Below are 17,127 nucleotides of genomic sequence, written 5' to 3'. Positions count from 1 at the left end.
TGGATCTTGTCTGAAGAATCCTCTCACTGTAAAATGTTTACCTTTTGTGACACATACTATTATTTCATGATTATGTTAAAATACACTTAAAGAGTTTTACATGTTAACCAGCTACTAAGAATGCCTTAATAGAGTACTAATTTTTGTTAGAGGTGTCTCGACAATTTGAATTTTATATGCATGCATTATGTTTTCTTAAAATGGGAAAATTATGCATCTGAAGGAATCTGTCTAGAATAATGGGGTTCTATAGAGGTTACTTTAATCACGTTCTCCAGCAGTTATAGCTGTTTTACATCTTATTTGCAACAAAAGGGAACTCTAATTATCTTCAGAAAGAGCATAAAATGGTGTGTCTTGCTGCTGATGTAATGTTGATTCCTGAATTGTGCTGATAGGAACTGACAACTAAATGCATGTCACACTTTTCAGAAATCAGCCGTAGTGACAGGATAACCACCTTTTGTGACCTAGGAGCCCAAAGAGGGAGTATATATTTGCCTGTTAAGTAGAAACAATTTGCAGTCTTTCTTTTTTAAAAATAAAAATACATGTATCCCTGGGTTAAAAATAATTTATTTACTAATGTTAAAACTTGCTTAAGTAACTTAAATTTTAGAAGCCATCTGCTGTAAATTATCCTAAGTATATTTAATCTCAGTTCAAATCGTAAGAGAGGAGAGTAGCCTGAACCTTTGACCCTCCATTTCCTTGTATTTTTTTCTTTTTGGCTCACAGACATAGGTGGGTGTATATTTATGCCCAGTACTGGAGTCCTGCATATATGATTAACATGTGCTTGCAGTTTTATTTCCAGCTCACACGGATCTCATTTATAAATACAAATGAGATGCATATAGCCTATTACAAAATATTAAAATTAGAATTGAAAAGAAGATTGCATGTTTTAAGTCTGGCTGCAGTAGTCATGTTATATACAGTGTTCGTAAGATTGAACTGGTTGACGCTGAGCCCTAGATATGAAATTAATCAATGCAGGTCTGTAATATACTGCAAATAACCAACCTGTACCACAAGACTTGATTTAAAGTTCACATTAAGCGATGGTGAGCTGGTCTAGGAAAGAACTCATACTCATCCATACATGGCATGTTCGGATATACAGAAGTCAACCTCAAAACTAAGGTTGAGACTTTGTGGACAATAAAACCCATACTTTATACTCAGACAGACTTTTATGCACAACAATGACATGACATCAGATCCTATTGCTCCTATCTGTCTTTGCTCCTCTCCTGCCTAGAGTAGAAGACTTGAAAGGGGGGCCAGAGGTAAAGAGCAGAAGAGACATTTTCCTATATTATATATACAATTATGCAAAATATATCTTTATTACGACTGCTTAGACCAAAACAAATTTTTGGTGAGCTCTGAATTTTGAACATACAATGCACATTTATGGCTCAGCTATTTATAGGATAAATTAATCTATTTTGGAATTAAATTGGCATTCTCTCTTTCCTTTTGCCCAGCTAGCTTTCAAGTATTCAATAATCCAACTCTAAGGTGTAATAGGCAGACAGACAGAGAGAGAACAACAGAGAAAGAAAGGGAGGGAAGCAGTGAGAGTTTGGAGAGAGAGATATACCTGCAACCAAGTTTGATAAAAATACAAATATGCTCAAATAATTATTTGTCTTTTAAGATTGTGTACACCTTCTACTACAAATATAGTAAATCAAAAGTGGCTATAAATAAAACTATGTTTGAGCAGATGGTATAATTCAAACGAATTACTCCATTTATCCAACAAAAATTACTTCAACTTCTCTTTTTATCTTCCAGCTTTATCGAGGTATAATTGACACAACATTGTGTAAGTTTAAAGTGTACACTGTAATGATTTGATATTTAGGTAAATATTGCAAAATGATCACCACAATAAGTTTAGTTAACACATCCATCACCTCTTATAGTTATGATTTACTTCAACTTCTCCTGAGGTAGAGAGTACTCTAGGAGGTTAGGACACAGCAGTGAACAAGACAAACCAAAGAGGTGACACTGTAGTTGGGGAGATACAGGGTATTATTAATCATTGAATTACAATCATGATAAGGTAAAGGGGATGTGTCGTGGAGGTCAAGGAAGATAGCCTTAAGGAAAAGACCACAGGCTGTGGAGGAATTAACTGCAGGAACTGGGAAAGAGAGAAGAGAGAGTAGTGGGTCTATGTGGGATAGAATGTGGTACAGTGAGTGATGCTGTCCCTGGAATTAGGCCCATCTTATATAGTCCATTGGTAGTGAGAGCGATAACATTCTTCTCTCCTTGCTTCTGAGTTCAAGGAGAGCTTCTTGGACACTCTGTGATGATAGAAAACCAATTGTTTTTTTTACTGCTCAAATTTATTTTTTCCTGTTGTTGTTAATGTGGACTTTAGAAGCTGAAAAGATTAACTCTAACAATTTCTAACTGTGCAACTTGGGGCAATTCACATGGAGTCTCCATTTACTCATTTGAAAAATAAGGATAACACCTACCTTACTGGGTTATTGTGAAAAGTAAAATACATACAGAAGCATACCTAGTATTCAGTAGGTACTCAGGAAAACACATTATTAGTAAATTGAGTTGAATAAAGAAAATTGTTCTGGAAAATAAAATAGAAGGAAATAAAAGTAAAGACATGTCATGAAGAAAAAGACAACTCCCATAAAGCCTGCTACCTAAAATCCTTCACACAGGAAATCATTTTGTCAGTGCTCACTTCCAAGACTGCATCATTAAAAAACCCATCAGGTTCCAGCTCCTGGAATTTAAGCCTTTCCAAGCCAGGTGCCTTCATTCTGCCTTTGTTTTTGCTATATCATCACTCTTCATGAGTTATATCAAAATTTTAACAACTTTGTTATATGGGATATTAATATGTGTTATATCTAAAAAAGAAGTCAAACATTTTATTGGCTAATAAACTTAGGAAGCCAGCTAAATGAAGACAAACACTTATCAGAACTTTTTTATTAAGCTACTGTGCATTGTTTATCCCTTACTTGAGCCACAATCCCAGAAGGACACACAGTGTGTGTGGTTTCCCAAATATTCTTGACATATCAGAGCTTCTAGGGAAATTCTCTTCCTCAAGAGGCACAAAGCTCTTCTTACTCTTCCTAGAGACTTTAATAAGATGTCTCTCATTTTCTCTCTCTCACATATAATCACATATTTCTCTTGTAAGAAAAACAGTTATTAAAAGTTGAAAGATTCTCAAGACAGTGCGGTACTCGCATAAGGATAGAAATACAGATCAGTGGAATAGAACTGAGAATCCAAAAATAAACCCTCACATTTATGATCAGTTAATTTTTGTCAGATGTGCCCAAAACAACTCAATAGTCTTTTCAGACTTAACAATAATCTTTTCAGTACATGGTGCTGGGACAAATAGATGTCAACATGCAAAAGAACAAATTTAGATCCCTTCCTTACACCATACACAAAAATTAACTCAAAACAGTTCATAGGCCTAAGTGTAAGAACTAAAATTATGAAATGCTTGGAAGAAATGTAGAAATCAGTCTTTGTGATTTGGGGTTAGAGAACGATTTCTTAGCTCTAACACCAAAAGCATAACAACAAAGGAAAAAAATAATCTGTACATTATTAAAATTAAAAACTCTTGAGCTGCAAACAATACCATGAACTAAGTGAAAAGATAATCCATAGGATAGGAGAAAATATTTTTGAATTATATATTTGATAAGGGATTTGTGTCTAGACTGTATAAATAACTCATTATTCAATAATAAAAATACCATTAAACCAATTTAAAAAGGGACAAAGAAGTTGAATAGATATTTTTTCAAAGAAGATATACAAGTGGCTAATAATCACATGCAAAAATGCTCAACATCTTTAACCATTAGGGAAATGCAGATTAAAACCACGATGAGATACAACTTTACATATACTAGAATGGCTATACTGAAAAAGACACACAATAAAGAATGTTGGCTAGAGAACAGACTTATGGTTACCAAGGGGGAGAGGAGAGGGGGAGGGATGGACTAGGAGCTCGGGGCTAGTAGATGCAAACTATTACATATAGAACGGATAAGCAACAAGGTCCTACTGTATAGCACAGGGAACTATATTCAGTATCCTGGGATAAACCATAATGGAAAAGAAAATTTAAAAGTATATATATACATATACACATACATATATATAAAAGTGTATATATAAAAGTATATATAACTGAGTCACAGTTATACACATATATACTGTACAGCAGAAACAAAACGTAAATCAACTGTACTTCAATAAAAAAATAAATTTAAAAAATGTTGGCAAGATTGTGGAAATATTGGAACCCTCATACGTTGCTGGGTAAAATGATGAAGCCATTTGGGAAAACCATTTGGCAATTCCTCCATAAGTTAAACATAGAGTTATCATATGACCCAGCAATTTCACTCCTAGGTATATGTCCAAGAGAAATAAAAAATACATATCCACACAAAAATTTGTACATGCATATCCATAGCTGCATCATTCATGATAGCCAAAAGTGCAAACAACCCAAATTTCCATCAGCTGATAAATGGATAAAAAAATATGGTATATCCATACAATGGAATATTATCCAGGAATAAACAGGAATGAAATATTAATACATGAAATACCATGGGTGAAACTCAAAAACCTTATAAAAATGAAAACCTGGTCACAAATACCACATGCTGAATAATTCCATTTATATAAAATTTGCAGGATAGGTAAATCTATAGAGACAGAAAATAGATTAGTGTTTACCTATGGCTACAGAAGAGAGAGGTATGGAATGGGAAGTGACTGCTCTTGGGTTCAAGGTTTCTTTTGGGGACTACTAAATTGTTCTAAAATTTGATTGCAGTGATGGTTGCACAACTCTGTAAATATAATTAAAAAACATTAAATTGCATTCTTTTAATGGGTGAAAGTTATGGTATGTAAATTACATCTCAAAAAAGCTATTTTTTAAAAAAGAAGACTGGATGACAAAAAAAAAAAAGAGTTGAAAGATTCTGCCAGTGCAGGATAAAGATTCATCAGGATAAAACTCAGTCTTCCATAATTTTCTGAAATGAGTAATAATAGAGAAATACAAACCCAAATATAACCAAGATTTAAAAAAATACTATCAGCCTAAATTAATTTCAAAACAAAATAATTTGGGAATATAAATAACATATATCCAAATCTATGTACACAAAAATAAAGCTCTGGGAGATCACTACTGCCTACTAACTGTCATCATTGTGACTACAATATTTACTTGTTATAGCTTTGATTTTGTGTTTTAAAGATTTTTATTTCATAATTTCAGGAGAGTGTTAGAGCTTGTTGCAAACCAGCGAAATGGTTGGTACTAATCTGTACTGTTAAAATTAAATGTGTCCAAAATTTAAGGTACATGTAAATGTAAGAAAAATAATTTCTTTTTCTTTAAATTTTATGTATTTATTTATTTACTTATGCGTTTATTGGCTACAGTGGGTCTTCGTTGCTATGCAAGGGCTTTCTCTAGTTGCAGGGAGCAGGGGCTGCTTTTCGTTGTGGTGCGCAAGCTTCTCTTGCCGTGGCTTCTCTTGTTGTGGAGCCCAGGCTCTAGGTGCATGGGAGTCAGTAATGGTGGCAAATGCGCTCAACAGTTGTGGCCCATGGGCTCTAGAGCACAGGCTCAATAGCTGTGGCCCACGGGCTTAGTTGCTTCACAACATGTGAGATCTTCCCAGACCAGGGATCGAACCTGTGTCCCCTGCATTGGCAGGCAGATTCTCAACCACTACGCCACCAGGGAAGCCCAAGAAAAATAGTTTCTTATTATTTCTGAGTGCTTTTGTTGGCAAAGAATCTTATAAACTACGGACAAGGCAGTGATATTTTTGTTTCGTGACTGTGTTTTAATTTAGAACTTTTCAGTCTTTAACAGGGTATATATTTCAGTTTAGACCTCTTTTAATTCATTGAGTGAATTATATGCCAATAATAATTCTGAAAAAATAAACTCAAGGCATTTAGTTAGATTATTTACACATATTGCAGATTTATTAAGCTCTTAAATTGATTTCAGTTACAATTAATAGTGTAGTTAAAGTATTTGGAAGTTTTCATTTTTGTGACACTATTTTTTAATTGAAGTATAAGTTGATTTACAATATTAGATTAGGTTCATACGTAGGGGACTTACTGTATTCTAACTTTCAGAACATTTGTGTTTTTCTGTATCAGCTAGTCTGTTAATTCCTTCTAGTGTGTTTTCCATTTCAGTTATTGTATTCTTTAGTCTGACTGGTTCTTTTTCATATTTTCTAGTTTCTTACAAAAGTCTCACTGAGATTCTTTTCCTTAACTCAGCATTCTTATTACTAATGCTTTGAACTCTATCTGATAAATTATTTGTTTCATTAGTTTTTTTTCCTGGGGTTTTCTCTTGTTCTTTTGTTTGAAACAAATTCCTGTGTCTTCCTGTTTTGATTAAACTTCTCTGTCTCTATGAAATTAAATCAAATGGTTACCTATTCCAGTCTTCAAAGTGGTTGGTGTGCTTGTGTGAGAATGTAGAGTCTGCATTGCCCATTAGCTTTGATGGTTGAGCTGGGTCTGAAGTGAGCACGAGTCATGTCTCCCATCACCTTGGTAGGAGGTGGGGCTGGAGATGCAGGACCTGGAGAGAGAGCCAGGTGTTAGCCAGGGGTCTCCTCTCCTCAGTGGACAATACCACTCTACTGAGGGTGGGGGTGGGTCCCAAGGTGCTGGAGCAGAAGCCCTGAGGGTTCGGGTCTGAGCCAGCACCATTCTCTCTATGTGTGTGTTCTCTCCCTCATCTCAGCACTGGCACTCTTGCCACAGAGAGGAACAGTGCTGGAGCAAGAGGGTCTGGAGTGTGTGCTCTGCGTGTGTCAGGGCACAGGCACAGTCAGAGTTCTGGACCACTCCCTATCCTATGCCTCCATGAGGGTCAGACATGGCTGCCCTCACCCTCTTCAGAGATTGTGCGAGGTCCCAGCTGGCTCCATCCCCCACAACTGCATATTCCATTCTCATTGGCCATGGAAGCCCTTGCCCTAGTGTGGAGCTGCACTGCAGAACAAGAAGGACTGGAGTGGGCACTTGGCATAGGTCAGGGCATGGACTGTAGCAATCCTAGCATCAGTTACAGTTCTGGACCACTCCCAATCCACTGACTCCATGAGTGCCAGCAATGGCCACCCTCACCCTATTCAGATGCCGTATCAGGTCTGAGCTGGCAGACCTTGCCCCAGTGTGGAGCTGCGTCAGGGAGCAAACAGGGCCAGAGCAGGCACTCAGCTCAAGCTGGGGCATGCTGGGTCAATCTTGAGAAACTGGCCAAAGCTCTGGGCAGTTTCAATCTACTTCCTCAGTCTTGTTTTGGGAGAAAGCAAGCATGCATGCTTTTCATGAGAAGAGTCTAGATTTCTTACTGCTCCAGTGTCAGGCCCATTGATTCTCAACCAGTGAAGGGAACTAGTCTTCCCGGTGTTGGAACCCAAGGCTGAGTTATGCAGTGTATGGCTCAAACCACCTACTCTGCAGGAAGGATCTCTGAGCCTGTGTAATCGCCCTCCTCTTTTTTGTCACCTCCCAGGGGTGCAGGTCCTGACCTGATTGCTTCTCTTCCCTTCATACACAATTCCATGTAGATCTTTCTTATAACCTTGGTTATATAAGAGTCTTTCTGTCAGTCTCCAGTTTGTTTTCAGTGAGACTTGCTTAACATGTAGATGTATTTTTGATGTGTTTGTGGGGAAGTTGAGCTGCATGTTTTCCTACTCTGCCATCTTGATCTCCCTCTCGGACTGATATCACTTTCAAGTAGGAATTGTGATTTAGTCACTCAACAGGCCTCTCTTTTGGCTGATCTTACATGATAATTGAGGGGAAACTTATGTTTAAAGTCTGTGAAGCTAATCTTTTTTCATGACTTTCAGGTAGATAGATGCAAGGAAGAAAAATTTTCTAAAAGATAAAGGCATAATTTTAAGACCTTATTATTATTAGGATATTGTTTAATCCAAATGGGATTAAATAATAGTAATTATATAGAATTTCCTCTCCTAAAATTGAATTACTTTCAGATTTATTTTAGCTAACTAACATTCCTAAAATGGGGCAGGTACAGATCTACAGAGGTAGGAAAATGGATGAACTGGCAGAAAGGAACAGTGTTTTCATTTCCCCAATGGCAAATGATGTTGAACAATTTTTCATGTGCTTATTTGCCATCTGTATATATTCTTTGGTGAAATTTTTTTTTTGTCTTTTGCCTGTATTCTGATTGAGGGGTTTTTTGTTTGTTTGTTTTTTGCTGTAGAGTTGTGAGTGTTCTTTATTCTAGATACCAGTGCTTCGTAGGATATGATTTACAAATATTTACTGCCAGTCTGCAACATAACACCATTTGTTAAAAAGGTTATCTTTCCTTCATTAAATTGCTATTGCACCTCTGTTGAAAATCAACTGGGCAAAGTTCTGTTGGACTGGATGCTATATTCTGTTCTATTCACTTATGTGTCTTGATTATTGGAGCTATATAGTAGGTCCTGAAACCAATTAGACAGATTCTCCCACCTTATTTTTCTTTTTCAAGATTACTTTAGCTATTCTAATTCCTTTCCATATAAATTTCATTATAATCTTGTCTTTACTTACAAAAAAATCTTTCTGGAATTTTGACAGGAATTGCATTAAACCTATATATAAATTTGGGAGAATTGACATTTTTTCTTATATTGAGTCTTCTAATCCACAAATGTGGTATGTTTCTCCATTTATTAAAATCTTCTTTTATGTCTTTCATCATCATTTTGCAGTTTTCTGAATACAAGTTCTGCACCTGTTTTGTTAGATTTATACCTGTTTCTTTTCTGGGTTTTTTTGAGTGATTGTAAATGGTGTTATATTATTCATTTTTGTGTCCATGTGTTCATTGATAGTATATAGAAATACAACTAGTATTTATGTATTTATCTCATATCCCATGACCTTGCTGAACTGACTTCTTAGTTCCAGGAATTTGGGGATTTGATTTTTAGATTTCTTGGTGTTTTCTATGTATAAAATCACGTCATATGAAATATGGAGAGTGTTATTTCTTCTTTTGTAATTTGTATGGCTTTTATTTTTCTTGCCTTATTGCACCAGCCAGAGCTTCCAGCACTCTATTGAGTAAGAGTGGTAGGAGTGCATATTTTTGCTTTGTTCCTCATGTTATGGAGAAAACACTTTCACCATTAAATATAATGTTAGCTATAGGTTGTATATAAATGCTTTTTATCAAGGTGAGGAATTCCACTCTACTCTTATTTTTCTGAGATTTAAAAGTTCTGAATAAGGGTTGAATTTTGTGAAATTCTTATTCTGTATCAATTGATACTATATAATTTTTCTTTCTTAGCTTGTTAATATGGTGATTACATAGACTGATTTTTGAATATTAAGCCATCCTTTCATCCCTGGAATATACTCCATTTGTTCATGATGTATAATAATTTTTATATATTGCTAAATTTTATTTATTAATACTTTGTTAAGGTTTGTTGTGTAAACATTCATAAGGAATACTGATCTGTAGTTTTCTTCTTTTGTACTGTCTTTTGCCTAGTTTTTGATTCAAGAGAAAATGAATTGAGAAGTGCTTCCTCCTCTTTTATTTTTCTGGAAAAGACTGCAAAGAAATTATGTTAAATCTTTAAATGTTTGGTAGAATTATTCTTCAGTAAAATCATAGAAGCCCAAGTATTTCTTTTGGGAGAGTTTTTAAATTACAAATTCTATTTCCTTAATAGCTGCAAAGATTTTCAAGTTATGAATTTCATATTGTGTAAATTGTGATAGTTTGTGTTTTTCCAGGAATTGGTCCATTTTGTTTAAGGTCCACATGCATGTGTGTATAGTTCACTCATTCATTCTTTCTCCTCCCTCCCTCCCTCCGTCCCTTCCTTCCACCCTTCCTTCCTTCCTTCCATGTCTGCAGAGTCTGTAGTGATAGCCCCTGTTTCATCTACAATATTGGTGATTTGTGTCTTTTCCTTTTTACTTTGTCAGTCTTGCTAGAGGTTTGTTAATTTTATTGATATTTACAAAGAACAACCTCATTGTTTCATTGATTTTTCTCTAGTGTTTTTCTACATTCAATTTCATTGATTTCTGCTTCTATCTTTATTTTTTCCATCCTTATGCTTGCTTTGGGTTTATTTTACTCTTATTTTTCTAGTTTTTATGGTGGAAGCTAAGATTATTGAGACTTTCCATCATTCCTAATGTATGCATTTAATGCTATAAATTCCCCAGTATTGCTTTATCTGTGTTCCACAAGTTTTGATATGTTTATCTTAATTTTGTTAGATTCAGTGTATTTTTTTATTTCCTTGAGACTTTCTCTTTGACCCATAGATTATTTAGAAATAGGTTTTTTAGTTTCCAACTCTTTGAAGATTTTTCTGTTATCTTTCTGTTATTAATTTCTGGTTTGATTCCATTGTCACCAGAGAACATACGCTGTACTATTTCAGTTGTTTTGTATTTTTGAGGTTTATTTTATGGAGCAGGATATGGTCTATATTGGTATATATTCTGTGGATACTTGAAAAGAAGGTGTATTCTGCTGTTGGGATGAAGTGTTCTGCAAATTTTGATTAGATCTTGTGGTTGATGGTGTTGTGAGTTCTCCTATATCCTTGCTGGCTTTCTGCCTAGAGGTTCTATCAGTTATTGAGAAAGAACTGTTGATGGCTCTAACTATAATTTTGGATTTCTCTCTCCTTTCAGTTGTATTAGCTTTTGCTTTACATATTTTTCAGCTCTGTTATTTAGTGCATACACATAGGATTGCCATGTATTCTTAGTAGATTAAAACTTTCATTATTATATAATGTCCCTCTCTGTCTCTGGTAGTTTTTTTCCTCTGATGTCTATTTTATTTGACATTTATATAGCTAATTCTGTTTTCTCTTGATTAATGTTTGCATGATATATCTTTGCCTATTCTTTTATTTTCAGCTCTCCTATCTTGTTATATTCAAAGTAAATTGCCTGTAGATTACATATAGTTGGTCATGTTTCTTAATTCATTCTGCAAATTTCTGCCTTTTAATCGTTTTATTTAGCCCATTGACACAATGTAATTATTGATATGTTAGGAACTAAGTCTGCCATTTTATTTTTTGTTATATGTTTGTTATCTGTGGTCTTAAAACTGCCTTCCTATGAGTTTTACCCAAATATATTTTATACTTACACATTCATCTATCTGTACTGGTTTTGAATATATCTCTTTCTGTAGTATACATATGTATAAAATCTCAGTTTACTGGTGTCATTGTTTTACCAGCTTCATTTCCCTTTATTTTTCACAATTTATAACATAATAGTATGAAATATTTTATCTATTTGCATTTAGAACTACACCAGATATTGTTTTGACTTTTGCTTCAACTGTTAAATATAATTTACAAGACTGAAGAGAAGGAAAGTCTATTGTATATACTCATATTTTTGCCACTCTGTTTATTCTTTCTTCCTGATGTTCCAAGAGTCCTTCCTTTATTGTTTCCTTTCTGTTTAGAGAACTTCCTTCACCATGCTTTTGCGGTAGATCTGCTGTCAACAAGTTGTCTTAATTTTCCTTAATCTGAGGATATCTTGATTTCCCTTTCATTCCTGAAGGGTATTCCTGCTGGTAAAGGATTCTGAGTTGACAGGGTTTTTATGTTTTTGTTTTTTTGCTGTTTGTTTTCAGCACTTGAAATATATTGTGTCACTTCTTTCTGGTGTTTATAGTTTCTGATGAAAAAGCCATTATATTTTCCCCAAGATGTCTTTTCTCTCTCATTGCTTCAAGATATTTCTTTCTTTTTAATTTTTATAAGTTTGATTATCATGTCTTGGTGTGGATTTCTTTGGGTAGATTCTCTTTGGTATTTATTAAGCTTCTTAAATACATAGATTTATGTCTTTTGCTAAATTTGGAAAGTTTTCAGCCATTATTTCTTTAAGTACTTTTTTAGTCCTGCCTTCTTTATTTCTGCTAAGATACTGGCTACACACATGTTAGATCTTTTGTCACAGACCCACAGATCCCTGAGAGTTTCTTTTGTCTTTTTTCAGTTTATTTTCTCTCTGTTGTTCAGATTGCATAATTTTAATTGTTCTGTCTTCAAGTTCACTGATTCCTTTCTCTGTTCCCTCCATTCTGCTCTTGAGTACAACCATCAAGCTTTTAGTTCAGTTATTGTATTTTTCAGTTCTAAAATTCTTTTGCTTTCACTCTCTATTTTCTATTTCTTTGGTGAGACTATTTTCTCATTTGTTTCACGTGTGCTCATAATTTTTCATTGAAACACTTTGATGTTAATTGCTTTAAAATATTGTCAGATAATGCTAACATTTCTGTTTTCTAGGTGTCATCAACTTATTGTCTCTTTTTACAATTTTTCATTCAATTTGAAATCTTCCTGGGTTTTGGTATGACAAATGATTTTCAAATGAAAGCTTGACATTTTGGATATGGTGTTATGAGACTCTGGATCTTATTCAAGTCTTTGAGTTATGTAGCTTCTGCTCAGGCAGAGAAAGGAGGAGCACTCCTTTGTTCCTGCCAGATGTGAGTAGAAGTCCAGGTTCCCTGCTTGGCCTCTGTTGACACCTGAGGTGGGGGCTCTTTATTACTACTGAGTGAGGGTGAGACTTACGGCTCCTCACAATGCCTTTATTGGCTTCCCTGGCTTGGAGGAGTAGGAGTGCCTCCTTATTGTTCCCCAAGTAGCCTTCACTGACACCGTGGTGTGGGGCCTCATTAGCATTGGGCAGTGGTGAAAGTCCTGATTCACCATTAGGCCTCCTCTGACATCATCCCAACAGGGACAGGGAGGGACCTCTTATCACTGTGGTGGAGGTCCAGGATCCCCATCACCTGGTCTCCACTGACATTGGGGAGGGGGTGGCTCATTACTATCTGGTGGGAATGGAAGTTCTGACTGACTGTCTACTTGGGCTTCTCTCACACTACCACAGTGGGGGGATTTGGATACCTCATTACAGCCTAAATTGGCAATCTAAGGCTCCCCACTCAGCCTTTGCTAGTATGGGTGAGGGTGGGGCTACAGTTTTTTTTAGTAGTGTTTGGCTGTAGCAGAGCAGTTATTTTCTAAAACTTTCATTCTTACAGGGCTACCCCTTTCCTGGTTCTTTGACTAGAAAGAGTTAGGCTTTGTTGGTTCTTGTTCTCTTTGTGCCCACTGTTACTTCTGGTATTGTCTGCTTCTTCAGCAACAAGTTTGGTATTTGTGAAGCTAAAAGAAAAAGCAGAGGACTCATCACCAAGTTTTTCTTTGCATCCCAAGTTCTGTAGCATGTCTGCCTTCTCTCCACATTTCAGAGACTTCATGTATTTGTTTTATATATCATGTTCAGGCTCTTTCCTTGCACTTAGTGAAAACAGGGAAAAGTATGTCTACTGCATTTCCCAGAAGTCTCCCTGTCCAGGCTAGCTTTACTAGTTACATTCTCACCAGTATTGTATGAGAAGTCTAGTTTCTCTATATCCTCTCCAGTATTTGGTGTTTTCACTATTGTCTATTGCAGCTGTTCTAATAGATGTATAGTGATATCTCATCATGGTCTTAATTTGCATTTCCCTGTTAGCTAATGATGTTGAATATCTTTTAATGTGCATATTTGCATCTATGTATGCTTTTTGATGAAATGTGTTTTCATGCCTTTTGCCCATTTTTCTATCCAATTCCAATTTAACTTAGATTACCAGAAGAGTGACTTTTCGCAATTATTAAGCCAATTTTTGTCAACAGTGCTGGGAAATAGAGAAATGAGACAATGTTGGTAGGCAACAATATTACTTATTATCTACACCAAAGTTTCTCATCTTTGGCACTATTAATATCATTGGTATTTGGACTTTGTTGTGGGAAATTGTTCTGTGCATTGTAAGATATTTAGCAGAATCCCTGGCATGTAGCCATTAGATACCAAGGCCCCTTTGGTCTATTCCTCGAGTTATGACAATCAAAACTGTCTCCAGATATTGCTAAAAATCCTCTAGGGGTAAAACCACCCTCAGTTGAGAACCACTGATCTACACTCACATAAACCAATATTAGTATATATATTAAATTCAGGATCTTCCATAGGCCCAATTTGACTCTTTTACACACAATTCAATCTTTTTTCTATTATGACTTCCTACTTAGTGGTGCAACACCTCCTTCACTCCGCTGGCAACTCTGCTGCACATCCCCACTCCTCTGACTGCTCCCCAGGCCTTCCTTCAAGATGGTGCTTTATATATCACATGTAGTTCTATTATTAATATTTTTCTCTCATTTGCATGTTTTTTTTCTCATTAAAAGGTCATTATCACAGTGGAAACCCCTTACGGTGGCATGAAAAAGATTGTGAACAGTTCGATCTTTACTGAAACTTTACCTGATAAAGCTCCCACTGTGTTCTTGGCTTACTTCAGGTTCATGATAAAAAAAAAAAATGAGTAAACTCCCATGGTTCCATATGCTTCTTCTCATTGTTTTTTCCATTTCTCCATAATTTCTTACTGATCTCTTCAGTTCCTTCTGAATATATCTTATCTCATTTTTTTTCTGCTAACTAGATTTGATGCTTTTTGCTCTTCTTTCATTATAGGTTCCCATCTGAATTGCCCTCTTTCTGGTCAGTACAGCCCATGTAGGATTTTTATATAAAAGAAAGGCCAGGATGTAACCCAGTCACCCCTAAATGAAGGCAAGGATTTTATATCAATGTGATAACCAGAAATTCTCTTGTTTTCTGAAATAGGAAAGAATAAAAATGGAAATGTGAACTGTATGTTAGAAGTATAATATAAATTGAGGTCTAAGAGACATAAGTATCTAAGGAAAAGAACTTGCTTACTGCATAAGGAAATCTGGCCAAGGTGACCCTATTTCATGTATAAAAATAGACAGATAGGCATAACATGATAATAATCTGTGTCTTTGCTACATAACATTCCTTAATGTGGGCTTGGACCACAAGGGACAAAAAATGATTATGTTAGATTTCATTATTTGCATTGTTTTAACACAGAATAAGGATTCTTTAGCAGAATAAGTATGTCAAATCATAATAAAGGCCTCTCCTTTTCCTTTTCCTTTCTAGAATTGAGTAAACTATCACCTTTTGGTAGGAACTCAGCCATGAGGTCACAGGAATATTCCCAGTCAATTAGACTGAACTAATTCTCTGCTGAGGTACTTCACCTTCTTTATGTTAGAGTTGTAGTACAGAAAGCATTGATATAAAATGAGTCAACCATTTATAGATATTCAGTTTTTTTAATTTCAGAAGATGTGAACATCTCTGATAATTTCAGAATATATTTTTATTTCAATATTTAATTCCAATATTTTCCTAAGTCACGGAAGTTTCGGTGTGATTAGGTGCTACTTTTGTGTAAACTACAGAAATTGAAGGAATATTTTACCATCCTAAACTTTATTGGTTGTTGGAATGTTTGCAATAACAGATAAAATTTAGTTGACCTTTTTAAAAATTTGACGACTTTTTTGGAGGCGGTTGATTTCACATTGGATTTGAGTGAAAGGTTAAGCCAGCTCTTCCGTATAAATTATTGCATATTGGTGAGTCACATGAGTGTTGGGAATTTGACAGGTTGTGAGGTTTTCTTCAATATGTGACACTAGAAAATATGACACCCAAAACCAACTTGCAAGATGTATTTTTCTCAAAACATCTTACAACTTACGAAATGCTCCATTTCAGCATGCTGCAAAACCTGTTTTAAAAAGCAGCAGTTTTTAACTAAAGCCAACTATTGGGTTTGAGGATTAGTCATATCTTTTGCTATTACTATTACTTTTGGTTACTGAAAACCTTTGTTTACAAATCTGCTTCTTAGCATATCCAATTGGAAGAGAAGTTTTTTTTAAAAACTAGGAAATTTGAGCTAAACTGTTATGTTATTTTCTAACATCCCTGGTCAGTTTGGGAGAGGAGATAGCGTGGTCTATGAATCAAATTACCAATCTGTAACACATAGGAATTTTATATTACATAATAGGAGACTTAGAATTGGCATAAGTGAACTAAATCAATGTGCATGATGTGCTGTTGTAATATTTTCCCTTAATATGCTTAGCAGCATCAGTAAAATGCGTAAGAATAGCATTGACTAAAACATAGTTTTATCCGATTCTGAAAAATAGGAGTTATAAAAAATTTTTTTTAGAAATATAGGGTTGTACTATATGCAAAAGAGGACTGGCCCCCTATTGAAATCTTTGTTACCAAATTAAAATGTATGAATATGTGTAGAAATATAATCCTTTATAAGATTAAATTTTAGTTGGCATATGTGTATATGTATGCATCTGTGTACATATTCTATACCTGTATTTACCTATATCTTAGTTTATTTCTATAGGAAATATAATTTCTTAATTATGGCAAGTTTAAAGTTATATATCTAAGCTAAAAATTAAAATAAAAATCACCTTGTGTTTACATTGGAGAAAAGGAATCGGTCTCTCAAACTGTTTTCTTGGAGGCGACAAGAAAAAACACTTTTTTAAAGATCAAAAAATGAGTTTTAAAGAACTTGAAGAGCACTTTAAAGTGTAAGTTGATCTAAAGAATTCTTGGAAATATTCTTCTATGATAGTAATATAGAGAATGAAACTGAGAACTTTCAATTAAGGGTTAAAAAAGGGGTAAATTTAGTCATTCGTATTGTTGATTTTATTTAAATATAAAAGTCAATAATTTTATATATATTAATTCACATAGATATTTTCCAATTTCTCTACTCTCTATTGCTTCTTGTATCCCGTTTCTTCCTTTAGGTGAACATTTTTTTTCTTATATAAATTACTTAGTTCTTTTATCAAGGGTCTTGGAGTCACCAACTATCTATCTTTATTTTAAAATATCTTAAATAGAATATTTTAAATGATAGCATAGATGGGTGTTCAGTTCTCTTGATTTTTTTCCCACACAATTAAATAAGTTATATCTGGTTCTTTTAAAGCAACTTCTTTTGTCTTAGGTTTTTGTTTGTTTGTTTTGTTTTTTGTTTTTTGTTTTTTCTTTCAC

The sequence above is a fragment of the Hippopotamus amphibius genome, chromosome 2, assembly GCF_030028045.1.
Source record: "Hippopotamus amphibius kiboko isolate mHipAmp2 chromosome 2, mHipAmp2.hap2, whole genome shotgun sequence".
In the NCBI taxonomy this organism is placed as follows: Eukaryota; Metazoa; Chordata; class Mammalia; order Artiodactyla; family Hippopotamidae; genus Hippopotamus; species Hippopotamus amphibius.
The sequence above is the reverse complement of the archived record's forward strand: the minus strand, read 5'-3'. Positions refer to the sequence as shown.